This window comes from Larus michahellis, chromosome 1 (genome assembly GCF_964199755.1).
Source record: "Larus michahellis chromosome 1, bLarMic1.1, whole genome shotgun sequence".
Taxonomy (NCBI): Eukaryota; Metazoa; Chordata; class Aves; order Charadriiformes; family Laridae; genus Larus; species Larus michahellis.
The window spans coordinates 221,586,650-221,606,277 of record NC_133896.1 but is presented as its reverse complement, the minus strand read 5'-3'; the positions used below and the strand labels follow the sequence as shown (position 1 = coordinate 221,606,277).

General features: G+C 42.9%; 1 protein-coding gene across 32 annotated transcripts in view; it reads right to left on the bottom strand.

Moving 5' to 3' along the window:
* Positions 1-19,628, bottom strand: part of DLG2 (discs large MAGUK scaffold protein 2) — a 1,061,709-nt gene that overhangs the window by 676,591 nt on the left and 365,490 nt on the right. The window contains exon 1 of one of the 32 annotated variants that reach the window (XM_074572458.1): positions 5,949-6,067. The exons of the other annotated variants lie outside the window; for them this stretch is intronic. The gene's annotated coding sequence lies outside the window, so the exon portion shown is untranslated. Of the gene's footprint in view, positions 1-5,948; positions 6,068-19,628 lie in introns of those variants that run through there. 32 annotated transcript variants of the gene reach the window in all.

Here is a 19,628-nt window from a genome sequence, read left to right as displayed (position 1 = left end):
TTTTTTGGTGCCCAAAGACTCAAGGACTAGACTAAATCTGGGCCAATCCTGCCATAAGAAGGAGACAAAGGACCCACCTCTTCCACTGTCATAAGCAACAGCTGCTACATCTCACACAGTGGCTTGCAGCACCTGGCTTGGCTTTCCCAAATCACTCCCTGTAGACAGGGATGAGCGGCCAGTTGGCTCCTGCCAACTGCTGATGGAGAGCTGCTTTGCTTCACCTAGAACTGACAAGGGCATGGACAACTCATGGAGATAGAAAGTTCTCCTCGAGCACCTTGAGATCACAGGATGGAGGCAGATAGGTAGGCAGAGCATAGCTCAGATGCTTTGAAAAACACCTATACATCAAGGATTCAGATGCAGTAGGCAGCTCGGAAAGCATTATATGACTCAATCTCTCCACCTGAAGGTGGAGATAATGCCTTCCAATTAAATGCCCATATCTCTACGTGCACAGTCACATAAACAGTGATTTTTAAGTTAATGCGCATACTCTTACAAAAAGTACTGATGTTCATAAGTGTTTACACATTTTAAAGTGCCACATTACCAGCGTAGTTTTACAGGCTGCTGGAAAGCAGCCCTGCAGAGAGGGACCTGGGAGCGCTGGTGGACAACAAGTTGACCATGAGGCAGCAACGTGCTGTTGTGGACAAGGACAATGGTATCGTGGGGTGCATTAAAAAGAGAGCGGCCAGCAGGTGGAGGGAGGTCATCCTCCCCCTCTGCTCTGCCCTGGTGAGGCCGCATCTGGAGTGCTGTGTCCAGTTCTGGGCTCCCTGGTACGAGAAGGACAGGGAACTGCTGGAGAGAGTCCAGTGGAGGGCTACAAAGATGATCAAAGGACTGGAGAACCTCTCTTATGAAGATAGGCTGAGAGTCCTGGGTCAGTTTAGCCTGGAGAAGAGAAGACTGAGAGGGGATCTCATCAATGCTTTATAAATATCTAAAGGGCGGGCATCATGAGGATGGGGCCAGACTCTCTTCAGTGGTACCCAGTGACAGGACAAGGGGCAATGGGCACAAACTGGAACACAGGAAATTCCTTCTCAACATGAGGAAAAACTTCTTTACTTTGAGGTGAATAGAGCCCTGTCACAGGCTGCCCAGAGAGGTGGTGGAGTCTCCTGCTCTGGGGATATTCAAACCCCGCCGGGACGCGTTCCTGTGCCACCTGCTCTGGGTGACCCTGCTCTGGCAGGGGGTTGGACTGGGTGATCTCCAGAGGGCCCTGCCAAACCCTACCATTCTGTGACTCTCTGATTCTGTGAGTTTTAACGAGTGGAAAACTGTTTGAATTATTTCTGAAAATATTTTTTATCTGTTAAGTCATTTACAAAATCACCAATTGTATATAATGTTTTAAAATAACTTCTTTAGCCAGGTATAAATTTAAAAGAAAAATGAGAGATGGGAGAAAAATTGCTCAAATTAAATACCAACTTGAAGGAAAAAAAACAAGGATATTACTGCCAGTCCTCAATAGCTACAGAACAGCTCTGCTTTTCTGAAGATTCCTATTTATATCTTGTGTTAGAATTTTTTAAGATTTTATGTGACAAATTAAACAGAAATAAAGGCCTGGTCCTGCTGACAGAGTGAAAATATGCACACATCACATTCGGAATATATGTGCCCCACTTTAATGTCATTATGTAGACCTACTGATTTCTTCAAGTAATTGTAGCGTAATACACATACACCTAAATGAGCCTGAAATTAGCAGTTCAGCCACCACACGCTAGAGCTCACTAAGGACTAAGAGCTTCAGTATTTACCCAGGCCGCTGGGGCAGAAGGGGGGTTACTCTACATTGAATTTTGTGTTAGTACACTGTTGTGAGAACTACACTAGCTAGCTCACTTATGTCTATATAAGCCAAAGTTACTGCACCGTACACATATTTACTATATGCGTTAAATAGAGACGTGAGCCTGGCCACAGTCCTACATGTGGTCACCAGCTCTGCTGGCACGTCCCTTCTGCTTTTTGCAAGTGGGACTCCCCCAGGAGGATGCACAACATTTGTGAGTAGTTTTCCAGTCTCCCCTTGCATCCATGTAAATTTCTACTTCCGTAACATCCTCGGGTGAGGATTTCCTCAGGCCTTCCACGTCTCCTATGACGATCTGTCTGTATTTGTTTATTTTTAATCTTGTTCCTGGTATCTTTATCAGCTGTCCCAAAATGTTGCAATGGAAGAAAGAATGAACAGGCAACTCTGATTCATCCTCTCCATGTAACTCACGATTTTTTAAACTGGTGCTGTATCCTCTTTAACTGGTCTCTTATCCATAATGAAAAGTTGTAGACTAAGAGATCTCAGTCTTTATACATTTGAAGATGGTCATTGTTTATCCCAACTTGTTCTACTTAATTCTTTCAAACTTCATAACTCATACACCTCTGGTCTTTTCCTCTAGAATGTCTCCATCCGTCTCAAAGTGCGCATCCAAACCGTGACATTGCCCAGCAGAATAATTCCATCCACCTCTCGCTGACAGTAATTCTCTAAATGTAGCTCAAGTTTTTTACATTAGCTTTGCAATAGCCTCACATTCTTCACTGAGACTCACTCTGGGATTCATTTCTACCCAACCTCACTCCATCCTTCTCTCCTGCCTGGCTAATCAATGCACATTTGGTTTTCATGCAATTAGATGTCCCTTCCTACATGCCATACTTCACACTTGTATTTCATGCTATTTCTTTCAGGCCATTTTTTTACGTTCAACTTCACACGTGCTGTTCCTCCAGCAAATTCTAGTGTGCTCAGGGTATGGACTTTAGTAAAAAATACTTGCAAGCAATTTTTCCAGGCATTTAGCTGGAGCACAGTGTTACATCCCCAGAAAGAGTTTCAAAGGGGAAGTCCACTTCCAAGAAACGTGTCTCTGGTTACTGAGAAGCTACATACACTGCTTAGACCTCTTTGCTTTTGGATCATATGAAATTCAAATTTTGGTGATCATTAGTGGCCCATATAGGTGGGACAACAATAGGGACTATACCTGACTGAAGGAAAATAAGGAGCCTGTCTCTTTTGTGTGAAATGCTGTTATCATCTAAATAAAAGTTAGGAGACAGAAGAAGTCACAAAATCAAAAACAAAAAAGAAAGTAAAAAATCATTATTATTACTATTATTATTATTATTATTACCTTGGCTATTTCCTGAAAGGGTTTCATAAGGGCCTGGTATTAATTTTCAGATGCAGTTCCCATAATTTGCTTTTATTGGAAAGCCAGTGCCTATACCACCATGTCTATTACTGAGCAATTCAGACTGCTGCTGGCAGCTCCGGAGAGGAACCACCAGAAACCAGCCTTCATTTCTTGTGTCATATGGTACTACTATTTAGAGAGGAATTATAAGCCTAAAGGAAAAGTACTTGATGAAAGCAGAAGTAAAAATAAAACCGATGATGCATCACAATTCATGAGAAGGTCAGGCTTTTTGGCACTTCGGAGAAATGAATTTTTCACAACATTACTAGCTTTTTGCAAGAAAGTCTGATATCTTGATTGCAAAATGTCATTAAACAAAGCTATAATTTCAGGCAGACAGAAATAAATAAAGAAATAAATGGACCGAGCCTGAAACTAAATCCTGTTTTGTAAAGTCTTACATTAGTCGCTCCGTATTATTATGGTTAAAACGTAGACTGGCTAAGGGTGCAGGCACCCTGGTTGGGTGCTAACCAGACACACATTTCATGTCATGGATGAACCCAGGCTGTTGGCACGTGTGCTAGAAGCAGGAGAACACCTTTGGTTGCCTCTGTGAGGATTTTCTTTTGCTCAGAAATTCTCCCTGATACACCGAGAAGGAAGTCCTGATTAACCAGATGTTTAATTTTTTTAAAACAATTTTTCTTTATATAGATGCATCCATTTTTCCCTGTTTCCATTAAAAATTAGCATTTTCCAGCAGTTCCCAGCAGTCAGGAAGATTGTAACTGATTTTCCTCAGATTTTTTCTTAACAGGAAATTCTGTGTTCATTTCTGGCAAATGCCACTATTCTCACAGCTTTTAGCAGTCAATGGCTTTTCAGCTATGAAATTCTCATTCCATGAAAAACAAAACAAACAAACCAACAAGAAAAAGACCCAAAAAAACCCAAGAAAAACCCAAACCCTAAACTTCATTCACTGCAATATCCACGGAAAGCAAATAAGAGATGCAACTGTGGTCACAGTTAAATTTTACAGCAAGTTTTCCGACAAAACTCAAAAAAAACCCTATAGCAGAAACTGACATATGACAACATCTGCTCAGGCTCTGTTTGCCAGCTCTTCTAACTGCACTGTGCTCAGGACGGGCCATGGACATTGGCCCTGGACACAGCAGGCACACAGGATCCCCTTACGTGACCCTGACAGTGTAATTTGGGGAACAGGGATTGCAGATCCCTCCGGTAAGTGCATCCATCCCACATCTGGGAAACAACCATTTTCAACAAAGGAAAACCATCAATACCCATCTTTTTCTTTTTGGGCTGCCCTTGGCCCCGAACCCCACAGAGATGCCAACCAGCTGAGCCGCGAATAACAGCAAGGGGCTACTGGAGAAAAACGCCTCTGAAAGATTTTCCCCCTCTCCTCTCAAAAGTCCCTGTGTGTCTTGCTCTGTAGCCTGATTTTTCACGGTGGGAAATGAAAAGGTTGCCCACTGAAAGCTGGGAGGGTGTTGATTTTGCGTTTTTAATATTGCGGCGCAGACAACAGCTTCTCTCTGCCTCCGCGGGCTGATGCCCACCGTCAGGACTTTAAAAAGCAAGACTGCAAAGCCTTGTGGGTCACAAAAAACAGGTGGAGGAGGAGAGAGTTTAATCCCAGGTTGCCTGGGAATCCGATCAATCCCCTCATTCATGGGAGCTTCTGGACTGGGCACTCTCACGGCGCAGGCTCTCCACTGATGCTCGCAGTCCTCGCTCGACCCTCCGCTGCCACGTGTTCAGGGAGAAGCACGGGGCTGGTTACAACGGTCCTATTCTGCTCCTTCCCGGTGAGAACTGGCCACTGGCCCTTTACAGCACCGTTCTATTTCTAAAACGGCACTAAAAGTCGGGGCAGGGATTTTCCACCCTGCTGGCACTGCACAAGCGCTCGCGGTCCCCAGGGTTGTGGGAACACTAGCAGGGTCTGTTACTGTTGGGCAAGGCGAAACAGTCCTGTAAATTGAAGTCATTAAGGAAAAGCACGTTGCCTCTAGCTCTGTGTTGGTCGGAACATCTCCTACCTCCAACGCTCCACCTCCCAGGGGGGAAAGGAAAAGACCTTCGTAAAAAGAACATTATACAGAGAGAGTGTCTCCTCCAAAGCGTCCATGGGAATAATAAGATGAAATAAAGCTAAACTTTGGAGAGTTATGGGAGTGCCCAGTCTGCAGTACTTTAAAGATGACATTTTTAATGCCTGAAAGAAGAGGAGCTTAGTGGAAAATCAATGCATTTCTGAAGTAAAAGGAGCCAATGCAGCTTAAACTGCTCCCGGTGGCAGCAGGCCTATGAAAGCCTGCAGAGCCCTTACGAGCTAATCCCTTGGCTCTCTCCGATGACCCAAGACCACCTCCTCACCACAGGGTGAAAAGCCTGCGGCCAGGCTCCAGGATGGCCTCAGGACCGCCATGCCGCAGGCAGCTCCCATGTCATTCAGGAGTGCCTCCATGGAGGTGATGCTAATGCAAAAGAACGTGCACGAGATCAGCTTTGCGTGTGGAGTTTCCCTCTCCTCCTGGTAACTAAATTAATGCCAGTCAGCCAGGAAAGAAGTAGAGGAGAGCAGAGGCCCAGGGCTGTTTGACTCTCGCCTGGCTGAGAGCTGTTGTGAGTCAGCTAGAGACACGGACGGAGAGGACCATAATTCTCAGGATGGCAGCATCCTTGGTGCTGCCCCGTCCAGGTGTGGGAAGGAGCAGCTTTGTGGCAGTGGTAGCTTACCTGGGGAGAGCTGCCCTCCTGCTTCTGCTCAGTCTGCACTGCAGCTGACTTGTCTGGAGCAAGCTTCCAGGAAAAACAAAAAAAGCAGGCTGGGCAAAGTCTGCTTACAGGCTGTGCTGCAGCAGGAGCATCCATCTTAGATCCAGTGGAGGAGGAGAGCTTGGACAAGCTCCCTTTTTAAAGCAACAGTGCTCCTACTGAGCATGGCGAGGAAGGGCAGTGCTTCGCCACCACAGCGGTTGCGCCAGATACGTGCAGAGCACTTTATAGGCATTAGCTAATTGATCTTCGCAAAACCTCTTTGAGCAAGGCAGTTAAACATCATCTGCCCAGTTTTACAAGTGCAGAAACTGAGCTGGGCTAACGTAACCTGTGCAGAAGTAGCCCAGGGCTTTAGGGTGCCTGAGCCAAAAGGCTTTCCACCTGATTTTGTGGGTGCAGACTGACTTTGACAGCACAGAGCACCCGTAACTCCCCTTCTAACTAACAGCACATGGCTGTTTTTAACAGCTAAGCCCAGGGGTATTTCAAGTTGGAAATCCCCAAAAGGAGGCACCCCAAATCACTAAGCCTTTAGGAGAATGCTGTCTTTTCTGTCTGAAGATATCTAAGGAGAAAAGCATAGAGTGAGGTTTCATTAGATCGTGTCTCCCTGCTTTCTCTTTATGCATCTAAACAGGCCCCTTCCCTGTGGGCTCCCTTGGGACTCCTGTGGACCTGCTGGCAGAGAGTTGGGGTTTCTGAAGGAAAATAAAACTTTTCTTGTCCAGGGATCACTTGGACTGCATGGCCTGAAGGAATACAAGGTGGGACACCCTGGTTGGATCCACCACCACACTATAAAAACCACCACTGGGGAAACAGAACAGTTGTTCTGAGAGGGGCATTTATCCTTTCATGGTGGCCAGGGGCCACTCTAACTCTGCATCGGCCTTACAAAGTGGAGAAAATAGGTGACACAGGTGGGAAGCAGGGACATGGGACACACGTGGGACACACTGCATGGGTGGGAGATGACGTTAACAGAGTGGTATACGAGGTTTGTTTAATTTACTCGTTATTACCCTCAGGGCATATTTTTGTTACATGGCAGACCCTTAATAAACATAACACTTTTACCTCTAAGTGTGCTTGACCAAATAGCAATAAAAGAGACCTCAGAGGCCGCCTCTCTCCTGACTTGCTAATGCTGTAGCAGTAGTCTACCAAGGCCCAGATTTTAAAGCTAGATAGATGCAGCCTGGTACCTTGTGGGATTTTCACTTGTAGGCTGAACAACTTCGGAATTAAAATTAAAAAACAGGGCAAGTAAGAACACCCACTAGTGCCTACTTGTGATTGTAGGCACATAAATAGCTTTAAAAATCTCAGGTTTATCTCATGTAGGGCTCCAAACTGGAGAATTCGCTTCCCTTACAGCTATAAGACAACAGCTGAAGCTCCTGTTGTCCTTCAAACCATGCTTCAAGGTACATCCCCGTATTCATGCAGCCTTTTTCTCCTCCAAACCTTCCAGATGCGTGAGAGTTGCAAGCTGAGTATTCTCCAAAGGGACAGGCCTGAAGTAATTCAAAGTCCTTCGTTAGGCACTCTGTCAATGCTGTAAACATCGCTATTTAATTGATGTACTGTTTTTATTATATGTGCCCTAAGGGAGTGTGCTGACCAGAGCCTCTTGTAAATTGAATAAATAAACAAATAAATAAGCAAGCATAGTCACCTCAACCAACTCAGCGTGTGATAGAAAAGTCTGTGTGGTTTAATGTGCTTTCTACACAACAGTCCTGCTGGCTGGAGTGCCTTGTTTGATCTTCATTAACCCTGGCAGGTTCTTCCAGCTCCTTCCTCCACCTCAGCAAAGACAGACGCTCTTCCTTTCCGGATTTGTAAGGTCACTTTGATTATTAAATATGTCATTTTAAAAGCTTCCTATAAAGTGAAAACTGCCTATTCCCTTCCTTCATCTGGAAAATGGGTGAAGAATTTTGTCATTTTCTGTTAAAAGGGATGAAGGTGTATCCTTCTCCCATGCCTTCGCTTTCCTCCCTTGTCCATCTACCCCACTTCACAGCTCTGCAAAGCCATGATCTCTCATTTGCTTCTTACTTGCATATTGTCTGGACCAAAATACTTCTCTAATGTGTCTTTTAACAAAACCTTAGGAAATATAGCTGTACCAGTCAGATTCAGGACAACAGTGCAAACAAAACTGTGTCATCTGGGGAGATGAGCTAGCTAAGCCCAAGTACCGAAAGCAACATGGACATGGCAACCATCACTCGGTGAGGGCTGGCCACCCAAATCCTTGCACCACTGCTTGGGTGGGTTTTGCAGCCGGTGTTCATCTCTGGACTGTCTCCACAAACGCACTCTCGGTGCCCCGGCTGGCTGGCTTGTACACGTCTGCAAGAACCGCAGCCACATACCGGCTGCGTTCAGACCTTCATAAATGTTACGCATGTGAGCAATTTTACAGCTGTGAGTCATCGTCTTGCCTACATTCATATGTTCCTTTCCACTCTGGAAGGAAAGCGCTTTCATTCACGAGAAGAAAAAATAGGTTTCAAGCAGTATCATGATACGATCACATCCTTTTATAGCGTTCAGCTCCTTGTTATGAAATTTGATTCCTCTGAGGCATGACTATAGCTTAGAGGGTGGAAAAGCGAGTTAAGATGGAAAACAGGTTGTGCCCGCTATGCCTCCATGAATGCCCAAATCAGTTCACCTAACTGTGGACTTCACTCACGGAGCTGCTTAAAATTTGCAGGACATTTACCCTAGATTGTCTTCACGCTTGAGTGCAATAGGTAAGTATTGTCAGATGAACTTTAATATAGAGCTTAAGGAGACTGAAAAAATGAAGACGGACTGAACTAGAGACTGAACAGAGTCCGCTTGTGTGCCCTGGTGTCCCACAGCTCCATACCCTTTACCCCTTAACCATATTGCAAAATTGTTTTGGGGCAGTGGAGGTGCTTTTCCCATAGCCAGGCTTTTCTGTGAGTGAAACAAAATGAAAACAGCTTACTCTATTTCTCCCAAATATGTGAGGCCTCTGTTGCCCTTGGGCTAGATTTTGGCCGAATCAAATTGAGAGAAATTCAAAATCACGAAAAGTGTCACAGAAGGGGTATTTCTCAGGGGACGTTCGCAGAATCCTTGAATCTGGACATATTCCTAAAATTGTTTCACAACAGGAAAATCAGACGGGATGTCTACTTCTTTCCCATGAGAAACTGGTAATGTTTGACCTTAACATATGATTAGCTGTTAAATGACTTTCAAGGAGACTTTCCTAGGATAATCTACTTAGCCTTTAGCACCCATTTATCACTTCATGGTGGAGATTAGGGTCGATTCTAAAGAAAAGCATTGCTTAAAGTCTCAACTACATTTTTTTTCGGTTAAGTAAATTATTCCTTTATGGGAATACGGAGAGAATTTTATATTATCTTTTCTTCTTTCTAATGTATTGTTAGGGCATAAGCAAGTATGAAAGTCATTTAATGAATGATTGCAAATGAAACACTCCACAATTTAGAAAGGATTCACTAACAGAACCGAGGGACTTGTGGTCACCCAGAAGGTTCTTAAGATATTTGTGAATTGTAGGCATGATGATCACCACATTGCTGCTACCAGAATCCAGATTAAATCTTAAATAATTAAATCAAAGTGAGACTTGGTGTCTGGACAATGGAAAAAGATCATGGTTAAGTTTATGATTCCTAGACATGGAATCATAGAATGGTTTGGGTTGGAAGGGACCTTAAAGATCATCCAGTTCCAACCCCCCTGCCCTGGGCAGGGACACCTCCCACCAGACCAGGCTGCTCCAAGCCCCGTCCAGCCTGGCCTTGAACCCCTCCAGGGATGGGCCATCCACAACCTCCCTGGGCAACCTGTGCCAGTGTCTCATCACCCTCACAGGAAAGAATTTCTTCCTAATATATCTAGCCTAAATCTCCCCTCTTTCAGTTTAAAACTGTTACCCCTCATCCTATCACTCCCCTCCCTGATCCAGAGTCCCTCCCCAGCTTTCCTGTAGCCCCCTTCAGGTACTGGAAAGCTGCTATCAGGTCTCCTCGGAGCCTTCTCTTCTCCAGCCTGAACAACCCCAACTCTCTCAGCCTGTCCTCATAGCAGAGGTGCTCCAGCCCTCTGAGCATCTTTGTGGCCCTCTGCTGGACCTGTTCCAACAGGTCCATGTCCTTCTTATGTTGGGGACTCCAAAGTTGGGCACATACTCTAGACGCTACCCAAAAAATGTATTTCCAACTGCATCCACTCAGGGTAAGAAATTCAACATACCTCATACTGGAACTGTTCGGGACTCTTCCCCTACAATTCAGAGAGGCCACATCTATCCTACACAGCACTTGATCTTGTTTTTTTTTATGACACTGGAGATCTGTGTCTCATTCTTGTGCCATCTGTGTCTGAGGGCACAAAACATTCTGGATTTGTCCTGGCAAGCTGTGTAGTCTCCAGACTACGTACTTTCTTCTCTAGCACTTCTAGGATGGTGCCCCATCAGGGAACCTGCCCCGGCATGCTTATTTGGCCTCAGAAGCCAGTCAACAAGTGAATTAACATTTATGCAATATGTACGGTTAGAGGACCAAGACCCTGGAATGAGTTGGGAAACTAAAGATGTGCATAGCAAGACTAACAGTGGATTTTTATCAAAATGGGCTGTCGTACTCAGCAGGAATCATATCCAGGTCCTCGGGAACCAGCTGAGATGTAGCACCCAGGATCTCCAGATTTGGAAAATGATCCTTCTCACCAATCCTTTGCTGAAAAGGACATGGCTCCAGTCTTGATCTAGGATATTCAAAATCTACCCAAACACTGTCTTCGGCACCATTTATGGCCATTTGTCTGTAGATTGCCCAAGAACACTCTGTTGTGACTTCTTTAACCTTTTAAGTCTGCAAACACTCAGATCGATCGCCAAATTACCTTAATTTAACAATTGATTTTGCCTCAAATGAATTGTGGTAACAGTCCGTAGGTTTACTCCTAATCTATAGCAAACTCCTCTTTTACTGGAAGTGAATGTAAATTGCACTACCTCACACTTACTGCAGGGAAAGAGCACAGGCACAGAATATCACATGCTCAACAGACATGTGAGATCACATTAATCTGTGGTAACCTGGCCGTGAGTTCAAATTCTTCCATATATGTAGAGGAATGTGCAGGACTGTGGTCTTTATCTTTTGTTATTATTACTTCTACTTCTGTTTCAACATTATCACAGAATTTTTTAAGTTTTAAAGATCTTTGTCCTCTGATAAATAACTGGTTTAGGTTGTTTCTACCACTCCCTAACATATGAATTTTCCTACATTTCTCAAAGGTGGATGTCGATGTTCACCCAGTCTATGTTTCTACTCTCAATCACATTTTCTCTGCCTGTTAGTGATTGCTACTAATGGGTTTTCTACTATACAGTACAAGAGATGACAATACCTCCCCAAAGGCCTACTAATCAAGGTTAAACCAATGAAAATTGTTATCAAAATTGTTCTGGAGAGTTGAAAAAAATTTTTTTTCATATATGTGTATATATACGTATACACACACACACACACACACATATATATAAAATTTAAAAAAACCCAACCACATCTGCAGGTATTATTCAAAATTAAAGTGTTTGAAGAAACAGATTCATTCATCTCTGAATATATATACCAGCTTGTTTTACTCTGGATGGTTAACAGAAATGCTGGAATTACGCTCTTTTAACATGAAACCATTTTTTGTGAATAAGATAAACTGCCAGCCACAATCAATAACTGTACCTCGTTTACTCAGGATACGTAACGGTGCTGTCTGTTTTAGACTATTGCATTTTCAGCCATAGGAAGGAGCTAAAGTTACATAAATTTCCTGGAGGAGCACTTAGACAGCTGTTTACCTGGAAACAATGTTCGTTGCTTGTGTCAGTGTGACATACAAGTTATTTTTATAGTAGTGGCAGAGAATTAATAAATAAATCGTTGAACTATTAGTACACAACTTATATCCTTGTGTATGTACCTCACAAGAAGATACTTATATATTCTTTGCAGAATACTGCTAGTGATAAGACCAGTATGCCTTCAGTTACACTCCCCTCACTGCATCTTTATGTGTAACAACAGATTCAAACAATTTAGCATATGAGAAGAAACATCAACAAAAAGCATGTATGCAGCCGCTCAGAGTTTAAGGATACTCACACAGCCAAATCCTGCATCAACGTACCAGGGACAAACATAGCTACTCTTGGCTTTAAGGAGAATTGCCCACGTTAATATTCCACATATCAATGCCAGATTGAAATTCAGTACTGTCTAGCTTTAAAGGGTGCTGTTCTGTAAATTGGAGTGGGCAGGCTGAGCCAGGCATGTGCTGGAAACCAAGCGAGAGTCAGAAGGTGGGAAACTGCCTTACAACCAACGGCAGAATCGCAAAGCCACAGCTGAGCCCCCCTCTAACATCCACATGGGATTTCCGCCTACTAGTAAAAGTGACTTTCCTAGGATGAACTGGTTACCCCTAAGATTCCCCACCACTTCACGTCCCATATTTGGGTAACAGTCTGGGAGGTCTTTCTGCCTGTAGACCTGAGCTGCCTTTAAATTAAGAGAACTATTTGCAGGGTTGCTGTAACTGCAGGTGATGTTGCAGCCACGTGAACGTAGGCTGACATCCTGAGGCTCCATCGACTGTTCTCTCCTGCCACCTGTACCCTTCCCTCCACGTCCCAGGCAGTCTGCTCTTCCCTCCCTGCTAGCACATGCCATCACTGCCAGAATATCATGAAGCTTGTGTCACATCTTGGCACCAGAACACAAAGCGGAGAAGCTGAACAGAATTCGGTAGCTGTGGGAGAATTATATCTACTACTGTGGTTGCTGATCCATTATGAATATCACAGCCAGAAACGCCCATCTGGAGTCTCCTACCAACTGCTCTCGGGCAGACTTTGATGCAGTGATATCAGCCAGTTGAAACTTGACCCTACAGAGGAGTTAAAGCGTAAATGGAAACTCTACCCATAATCTGTTCCTCTTATTTGAGACATCAGGGTCCATGCAGGTCATATTTTAAAGTATTTCTCTGCAATTATATGGGTCTGAAACATCCTACAACCAAAAGAGGGTTAATTTTAACTTCCACTACTCTGTTCTAAAGAAAGATAAACTGAAAAATATCTCTAGACAAAGAAACATAGTTCTTACGAACTGACCCTTCCTGATATTAGAGGTTTCTGTAGAGGTTTCTTACAGCTATCTTGCACAATGGAATATATTGCCACTTTCAGTGCAGACACATTTCTCATACCATGAGAAAATATGACAGTTCTAAAAAACGTTTCCTTTTTTACAGGAAGGAAGACTGAAAACTGGGGTGTTTTCACTAGGAACAAGGAATGTTCTGTGCCATGCATTATTTAATGTGAAGAAATTTAGATTTCAGAATCACAGGATAATTCATGTTGGAAGGGACCTCAGGCAGTCTCTGGTCAAAATTCCTGCTCAGAGCAGGATCAACTATGAAGTCAGACAAGGTTGTGCAGGGGTTTAACCAGCCGAGTCTTGAAAACTCCCAAGGATGGAGACTACACAGCCTTTCTGGACAACCTGGATGACTGTTTGGCTGTTCCAGTGGTGAAAGGTTCTCCTTCCACCCATTCTGAACCTCTCTCATTTCAATATATGCCAGTTACCTCTCGCCCTTCCACCACTGTGAAAAGCCTGGCTCCATCTCCTTGAGGAGCAACTTGTAGCCACTGGGATCTGTGGTTAGGTTCCCCTTGAAGCCGTCCCTTGAAAGGCTGAACAAGCCTGGGTCTTTCAGTCTTTCCTCAAAGGGAAAGTGCTCCAACTCTGACCATCTTGGTGGACGTCTGCTAAACTTACTTGAATTTTTCAACATCTTCCTTGTACTGGAAGGTGCATGGGGTCTAACATGCTCTGAGAAGAGGGAGGTAATCACTTCCGTGATATTCTGACTCTATTCCTGTTCATATGTGTTGAATTTCATGAGGCTTCTGTTGGCCTCATCCTTCAGACTGTCCAGGTTTCCATGGATGGCAGCCCTGTCCATGAGCATGTCAACTTCGCCCCAAATTGTGGTGTCTGGTGACTTGACGAGTATGGGCTCCTCATCTTCAGGTCATTGATAAAGATCAATTGATAAAGACGACAGGTCTCAGGACAGACTCCTGTGGTATTCCACTTGTCGCCAGTCCTGAGACAGAGAGAGACCTACTAATCACTACCCACTAAGTCTGATCATTCAACCAGTCTGTTACTTGTCTAGTTGTCCAGCCATCCAAAAAATAATATCCCAACCTGGATACAAGAGGAGGCATGTCAAAAGTCTTGTAGAGTCAAAGTAAATTATGTCCATGGGTATCCCTCACTCACATATCTCTTCATTTTATCATAGGTTTATGGCAATCACGGCCATGTCTGATGTAATAAAAACAACCCTACAGACACCACTGCATTTTAACAACAGTTTTAATGACCTAGAAGAAGCTGGATTAAGAAGAGAATGGAATCCAGAATGAATTTGTAAAGACCATTAGATATAGGAAGTGGCCATGGTCACATGCTCCCCTTAAAGAAACTCTCCTACTGTTACTGCACCATTAAGTCCTCCCAGAGAGAGAAAGGATGAAAGAAGAGCAAAATGAGAAAACCAACTGATTGGGCATGGTGAAAGCACAAGTGAGAAAAAAAAATGGTACAAGCACCACCGAATCAAAAATATGTTGACAGGGAATCAGAGGGGCAACCTGAGCAGAACACCCGCAACAGCACTCTGCTCCCTGGAGGTGCCCAATGAGCCAGTGGACATCGCTCCCTGGTGTTTTGTCTACAGGTGAGGATGAGGGAAAGAAAACTAGCCTCTCTCTCCATAGAGTTCCCTCCAACATCAAGTTCCATCTTCCAGCCAATGTGAATGCCCAAGGCTGAGGGAATTTGGTGAGGACATCCCATGGGTGCTTGGGACCCCAATGAGGAGAGACCTCCACCCAGAGTCAAGATATGGGGCAAAGAAGGCATTGGTCCATAATGACCCTGTGGTCAGTAGGGCCGTTAAACTCTTTAAAAATAAAAAACTAAACCCCACATTTAAAAATCAGATTTGTTGAGGTTTTAAATTGAATATATTTTTCCTTTTAAAAATAAAAGGAAAAATAATAAAATTTAAAATTCAGACTCATGACAACTTATGCTAAGTCTAGACTTACTAAAATTACTAAAACCAGGTAAAGGAAGAACAAAGTGTATTGCACCAGTGACTCATCTCCAGGTTTGAAAGAGTTAAGGAGTGCTACCTTTTTCCATAGTGACATTGCAGAAACAGAGAAATTACTATTTTTTATGACAGCTCAAACTTCATAAATATGTCACATTACCATGTATTGTAGTTTTTACAAAGGACTGAATGTAAATATTTACATATTTTCCAAAGGCCAGTACTTTCTGCTTTTGTTGTGTAAATAAGCATTTGCCTTCATTTCTCTTAGTTTCTATTTATTATCAGTTGCAGCAGGAATATTTTCCTTCTGTGAATTAATCCATTGAAATCTGAGAAAATGATTCAGAAATGAATTATCAGACATGCTGTTCTCTTCCAATTTATAAATAAATGCTAGATAGGAAAATATGAGGTATACAATAACTAAAATTTCAAGAACCTAAAAATGTGAGACTTTCAAAAGTATCTACCAAGACTAGGCACCTAATTCTGATTTTGTTCAGATACATTTATGGTATTGAGAACGAAGTGCCTGGCTGCTTAACGGTTTTGAAAATCCCACTGATTGATTACCTATTTGCTCTGTTAGACACCAACACACCAGATTTTTCAATCCACCATCTCTCTAATTAATTTAGCAACCAGTTAAACACAAATGCAATGTAAAAATAATAATAAAAAAGGGCAGAGAAAACATATTATACACAATATAATTTATTCAATGAATGTGTAAATATTGTGCACCCTTTCAATGCATCCTTCCTGCTAGGAAATAAGGATAATCAAGTTTTGTGTAAAAACCAAATCTGTCCATGCACCACCACATTTAAGTCATTGGACCAGTCAATGAGAAAGATTCCTTAGGACACAAAATGAAAACGAAATCAAAAAATCACAGTTTAACCAAAGATTTCCTGCCTCTGATTTAATTCATGATTACAACCAGTGATTTAATTCACTTTGATTTAAATCAGTCAATATTGCCTCGGTTCCTTATTTGTCTATTTCACCTTTATAAAATGGGCAATATTAGGATGAGTTTCTTCCATTCGCCAGTGTGCCTCACTAGGAAGAGTGATGCCTCTTACAGCTACAGTGGATTTTGCTCTTCCCTGTGGTCCCTTGGTCCTTTGCTGATTCTTCCTGCATTAGTCAGCCAGAAACGCAAGGGTTTTTGTGATGTGGACATTTGTCCACTAGATGCTGCACTAAGCCCACCTACTTATTTCATACTGCTTCCCTGCCTTAGGCAGAGACCTGAACTTCCGAGTAATTCCTTCAGGCGTCCAAGCTGCGTTGGCAAGACGTGGGGTGCATGAGCCTATGGAAACAAGGTGCCTCCATTTAATATCCCAGCTTGGTTTCATATTTGGTCTTGGGATGGGTGATGGTGAAAAAACTTTACCGTGACTTGCCAAAGTGATGTACAGGTTAGTGATTACGAGCTAAGCTCCCATATACACCTATATACTCAGAAATATTCATTCTGTCATACTGAGGAAGGCCTAATGTCTCTTTTTATAGCTTTTTTCCCCTCTTGATAGAGGGAATGCACATCTCCTGGCTCCTGGAGTATGCTTTACGAACATGAATGAGAAACGAAGAGGAGCTGCAGACTTTGATGTCTGCTCCTAGTGTCCAAGACTGCCGGGGGAAGCCCAGCTCCAGCAGAGCAGCTGAGGCTGTGGCTCACTACCAGAGACAAGAGCCTATGTGTGACTTTCTGCCATCTAACAGTGACTAATTCTTCCTACTCAAAAAACCCAGCCAGCCCGACCAGCTATTCCAGGAGGGAAGGTGACACTGGGGTGGAAGAGATGGCAAAGCAACAGCAAGGTCCTGTCACCAAAGCCACCCATGCTATGGGCAAGACCAGGGGTCTCTGCAGCTTTTCAGTGCGTCCAGGGTCAAGGACCCATGAAGGTGGTTTTGATGATTCAGTTTTACACTCAGTTGCTTAAAATCCTCAGAAGGTGATTTATTAATTCAAACAAATATTTCCAGAGTGACATAAAACTGTTCTTTCCCCAAACCTTTACTCTGTATAACTGTTTTCTTTATATAACTACCAAACAAGCCCATGCACAACTATTCTTCCTATATTGCTTTCTCAATTCCTTGAAGAAGACCTTAGTTCCCTCCTCAGCTAAATTTCAGCCCACTTGTCTTTATTTGGATAGATCAAGCTATCATAAGAAGCCTAAATTTCCATAAATTTCACTATACCTTTTGAATATCTCTTACGTGTGTGCTGTGGCAATGGAACTTAAAATCTTGGTAATGCTGAAAAAATATTCTCCTTTAGCTTAAACAATGTCTATCAAGAAGAAATACTGTGATTTCTACTTATCATACTACAATTGTGCTATACACTTGCTTCTGTCAACCCTAAAATGGAACTGATTTTGCTAAATGTTATGCAAAACCATTGTAATTTTCTAATAAAACAATACACCAGTGCTTGAAGTCCAGCTTTCCCCTTCCAAAACACATTATCCTGTATTTTTGAGACAGTTGTTTCATACAAATTCACAACCAAGCAATGGATAAAGAATGGGCTGACTTCCCGAACTGGGCTTGCCTTCTTGATGGAGAATTGGAGCAAAGGTGGGTGAAGGCATTTGACTGTAGTGCAGCTTTGACACAGGATCAAGATAATATTCACAAACTGAAAGGTAGCCACTGTTCTTTGTGAGGTCCAAGATCTCCTGTCCACCACCAAGTTACTCATGTGACAATTAGCTTCTCATCTGGGAAAGAAGAATAAAGGCCAAACCTGTGAATGCTGCTCCTTCCCCAGCCACTCCTCCCCAGCATCTGAGTTGGGGAACAATCAACACTGTCTGCTTCTCTACTATTAAATAACTTAATTCCTCTGCTCATTTGCTGGTCCTAGTCTGGAGTTTATTAAAGTTCTAAGTATGTTCTCAAACGGCAATTTTTTTTTTTTTTAATAAAACAATTTGTTCTCCTTGAGATGAAATTTGAGTTCTAGCTGGACAGCTTAGACCAGGCGCCAACATTATGTCTGCAGGACGCTGCAGCACACCGCACACAGACTCAGCTTTCTGCTGAAGTATCAAACTGCTGGACTGCAACACTGCGTGCTCTGGTGTTTTGTACTGAGAACCTATTAAAAAAAGGTGAAGTTGTTCTAGGTTCCCAGAGAAGATACATCAGTTCCAGGAGATACCTGGGTGTTCAGTGTGGGCGTGACGTACCTGCTCTTGAGGAGTCAGGCACTATGTATCACCAAGCCTGGGAACCAAGGGTCCCCTCTGGGAAGGTTTCCTTTATGGGGTAGGCATAGTCAGGATGGTTAATGTCATGCTATCCAAGGAATTTCCTACCGAAATAGTGTATCATGGCAGAGAAATACAGCAATGAGGAAAGTTATCCTGGTCCCTCCCACTATAGGCAGGGCTCAAACTGGCACTAACAGTCCCAGGAGTAATTCTCCTTCAATCACTGTTAGCATGGCTGGTCCCAAATTATCCCTAAAATGAATCCCAAATTCTAACTATATTGTTATTATTATTGCATTATATATTCTGAACCTACAGCTTCAAGTGCATTGAGCTACATGGGAAATTCGAATGGAAAATATACAGGAAATATTAGATAAAAGATTTGATCTCAGACTGTGCTAGTCACACAATAGAAACAAAAAAAAATGGCATTCTGTGTTCAAAGTTTGCAGGAAAACTCCCCACAACCTTTCTGAAGTTCCTTCCACTTTTGACTTTTCAGGCCAAATTAATTTGCCAAGGCAAAGTCTTATGTTTTATACCAGAAGGAATGATTAGACGACTCAGACTGAGCTCTGTAACACAAGACATTAATTTTCCTCCATTTACCTTGTACTGAGCCAGTAATTTGAGCTAAACTACATCATTTCAGCCCATGAAAAACTAAATTATTAAGTGCCATAGGCAGGAAATAGAAAAGAACAAGGTGTTACCTTGGGCTTCAACAATAACGGGGAACTGATTAGGTGAGAAATGATCCATGCTCCAAGCTATAACAAAAACTGAAAAAAAAATCCCAAGGTTCCTTCTAATCTGACTTGTGGAGAATTCATCCCTGTCCCCAAGTCTCATGATAAATTTAATCCTCACCAGCTGGCTAAAATGTACCAGCCAAGCGTTTAAAGCAGAGGTTCAGTCTGGCATGTATTCTCCAGTTGCATCCAACACTGATGTTTTAAGGGAAGTGAAGGGAAAAGAAATATTAATTTCTGAGCATACATATTCAACTTGGATCATGGAGGGAAATAATCCCTCCTGAACCTTGTGATCAACTGCATATTCTTAAAATATGAGGTTTAAGGACAGAACGGGTACTGTCCTGGATCACAGAACCACCTAATCTGCTCTTCTGATTCTGACAATAGCTCTTAATATT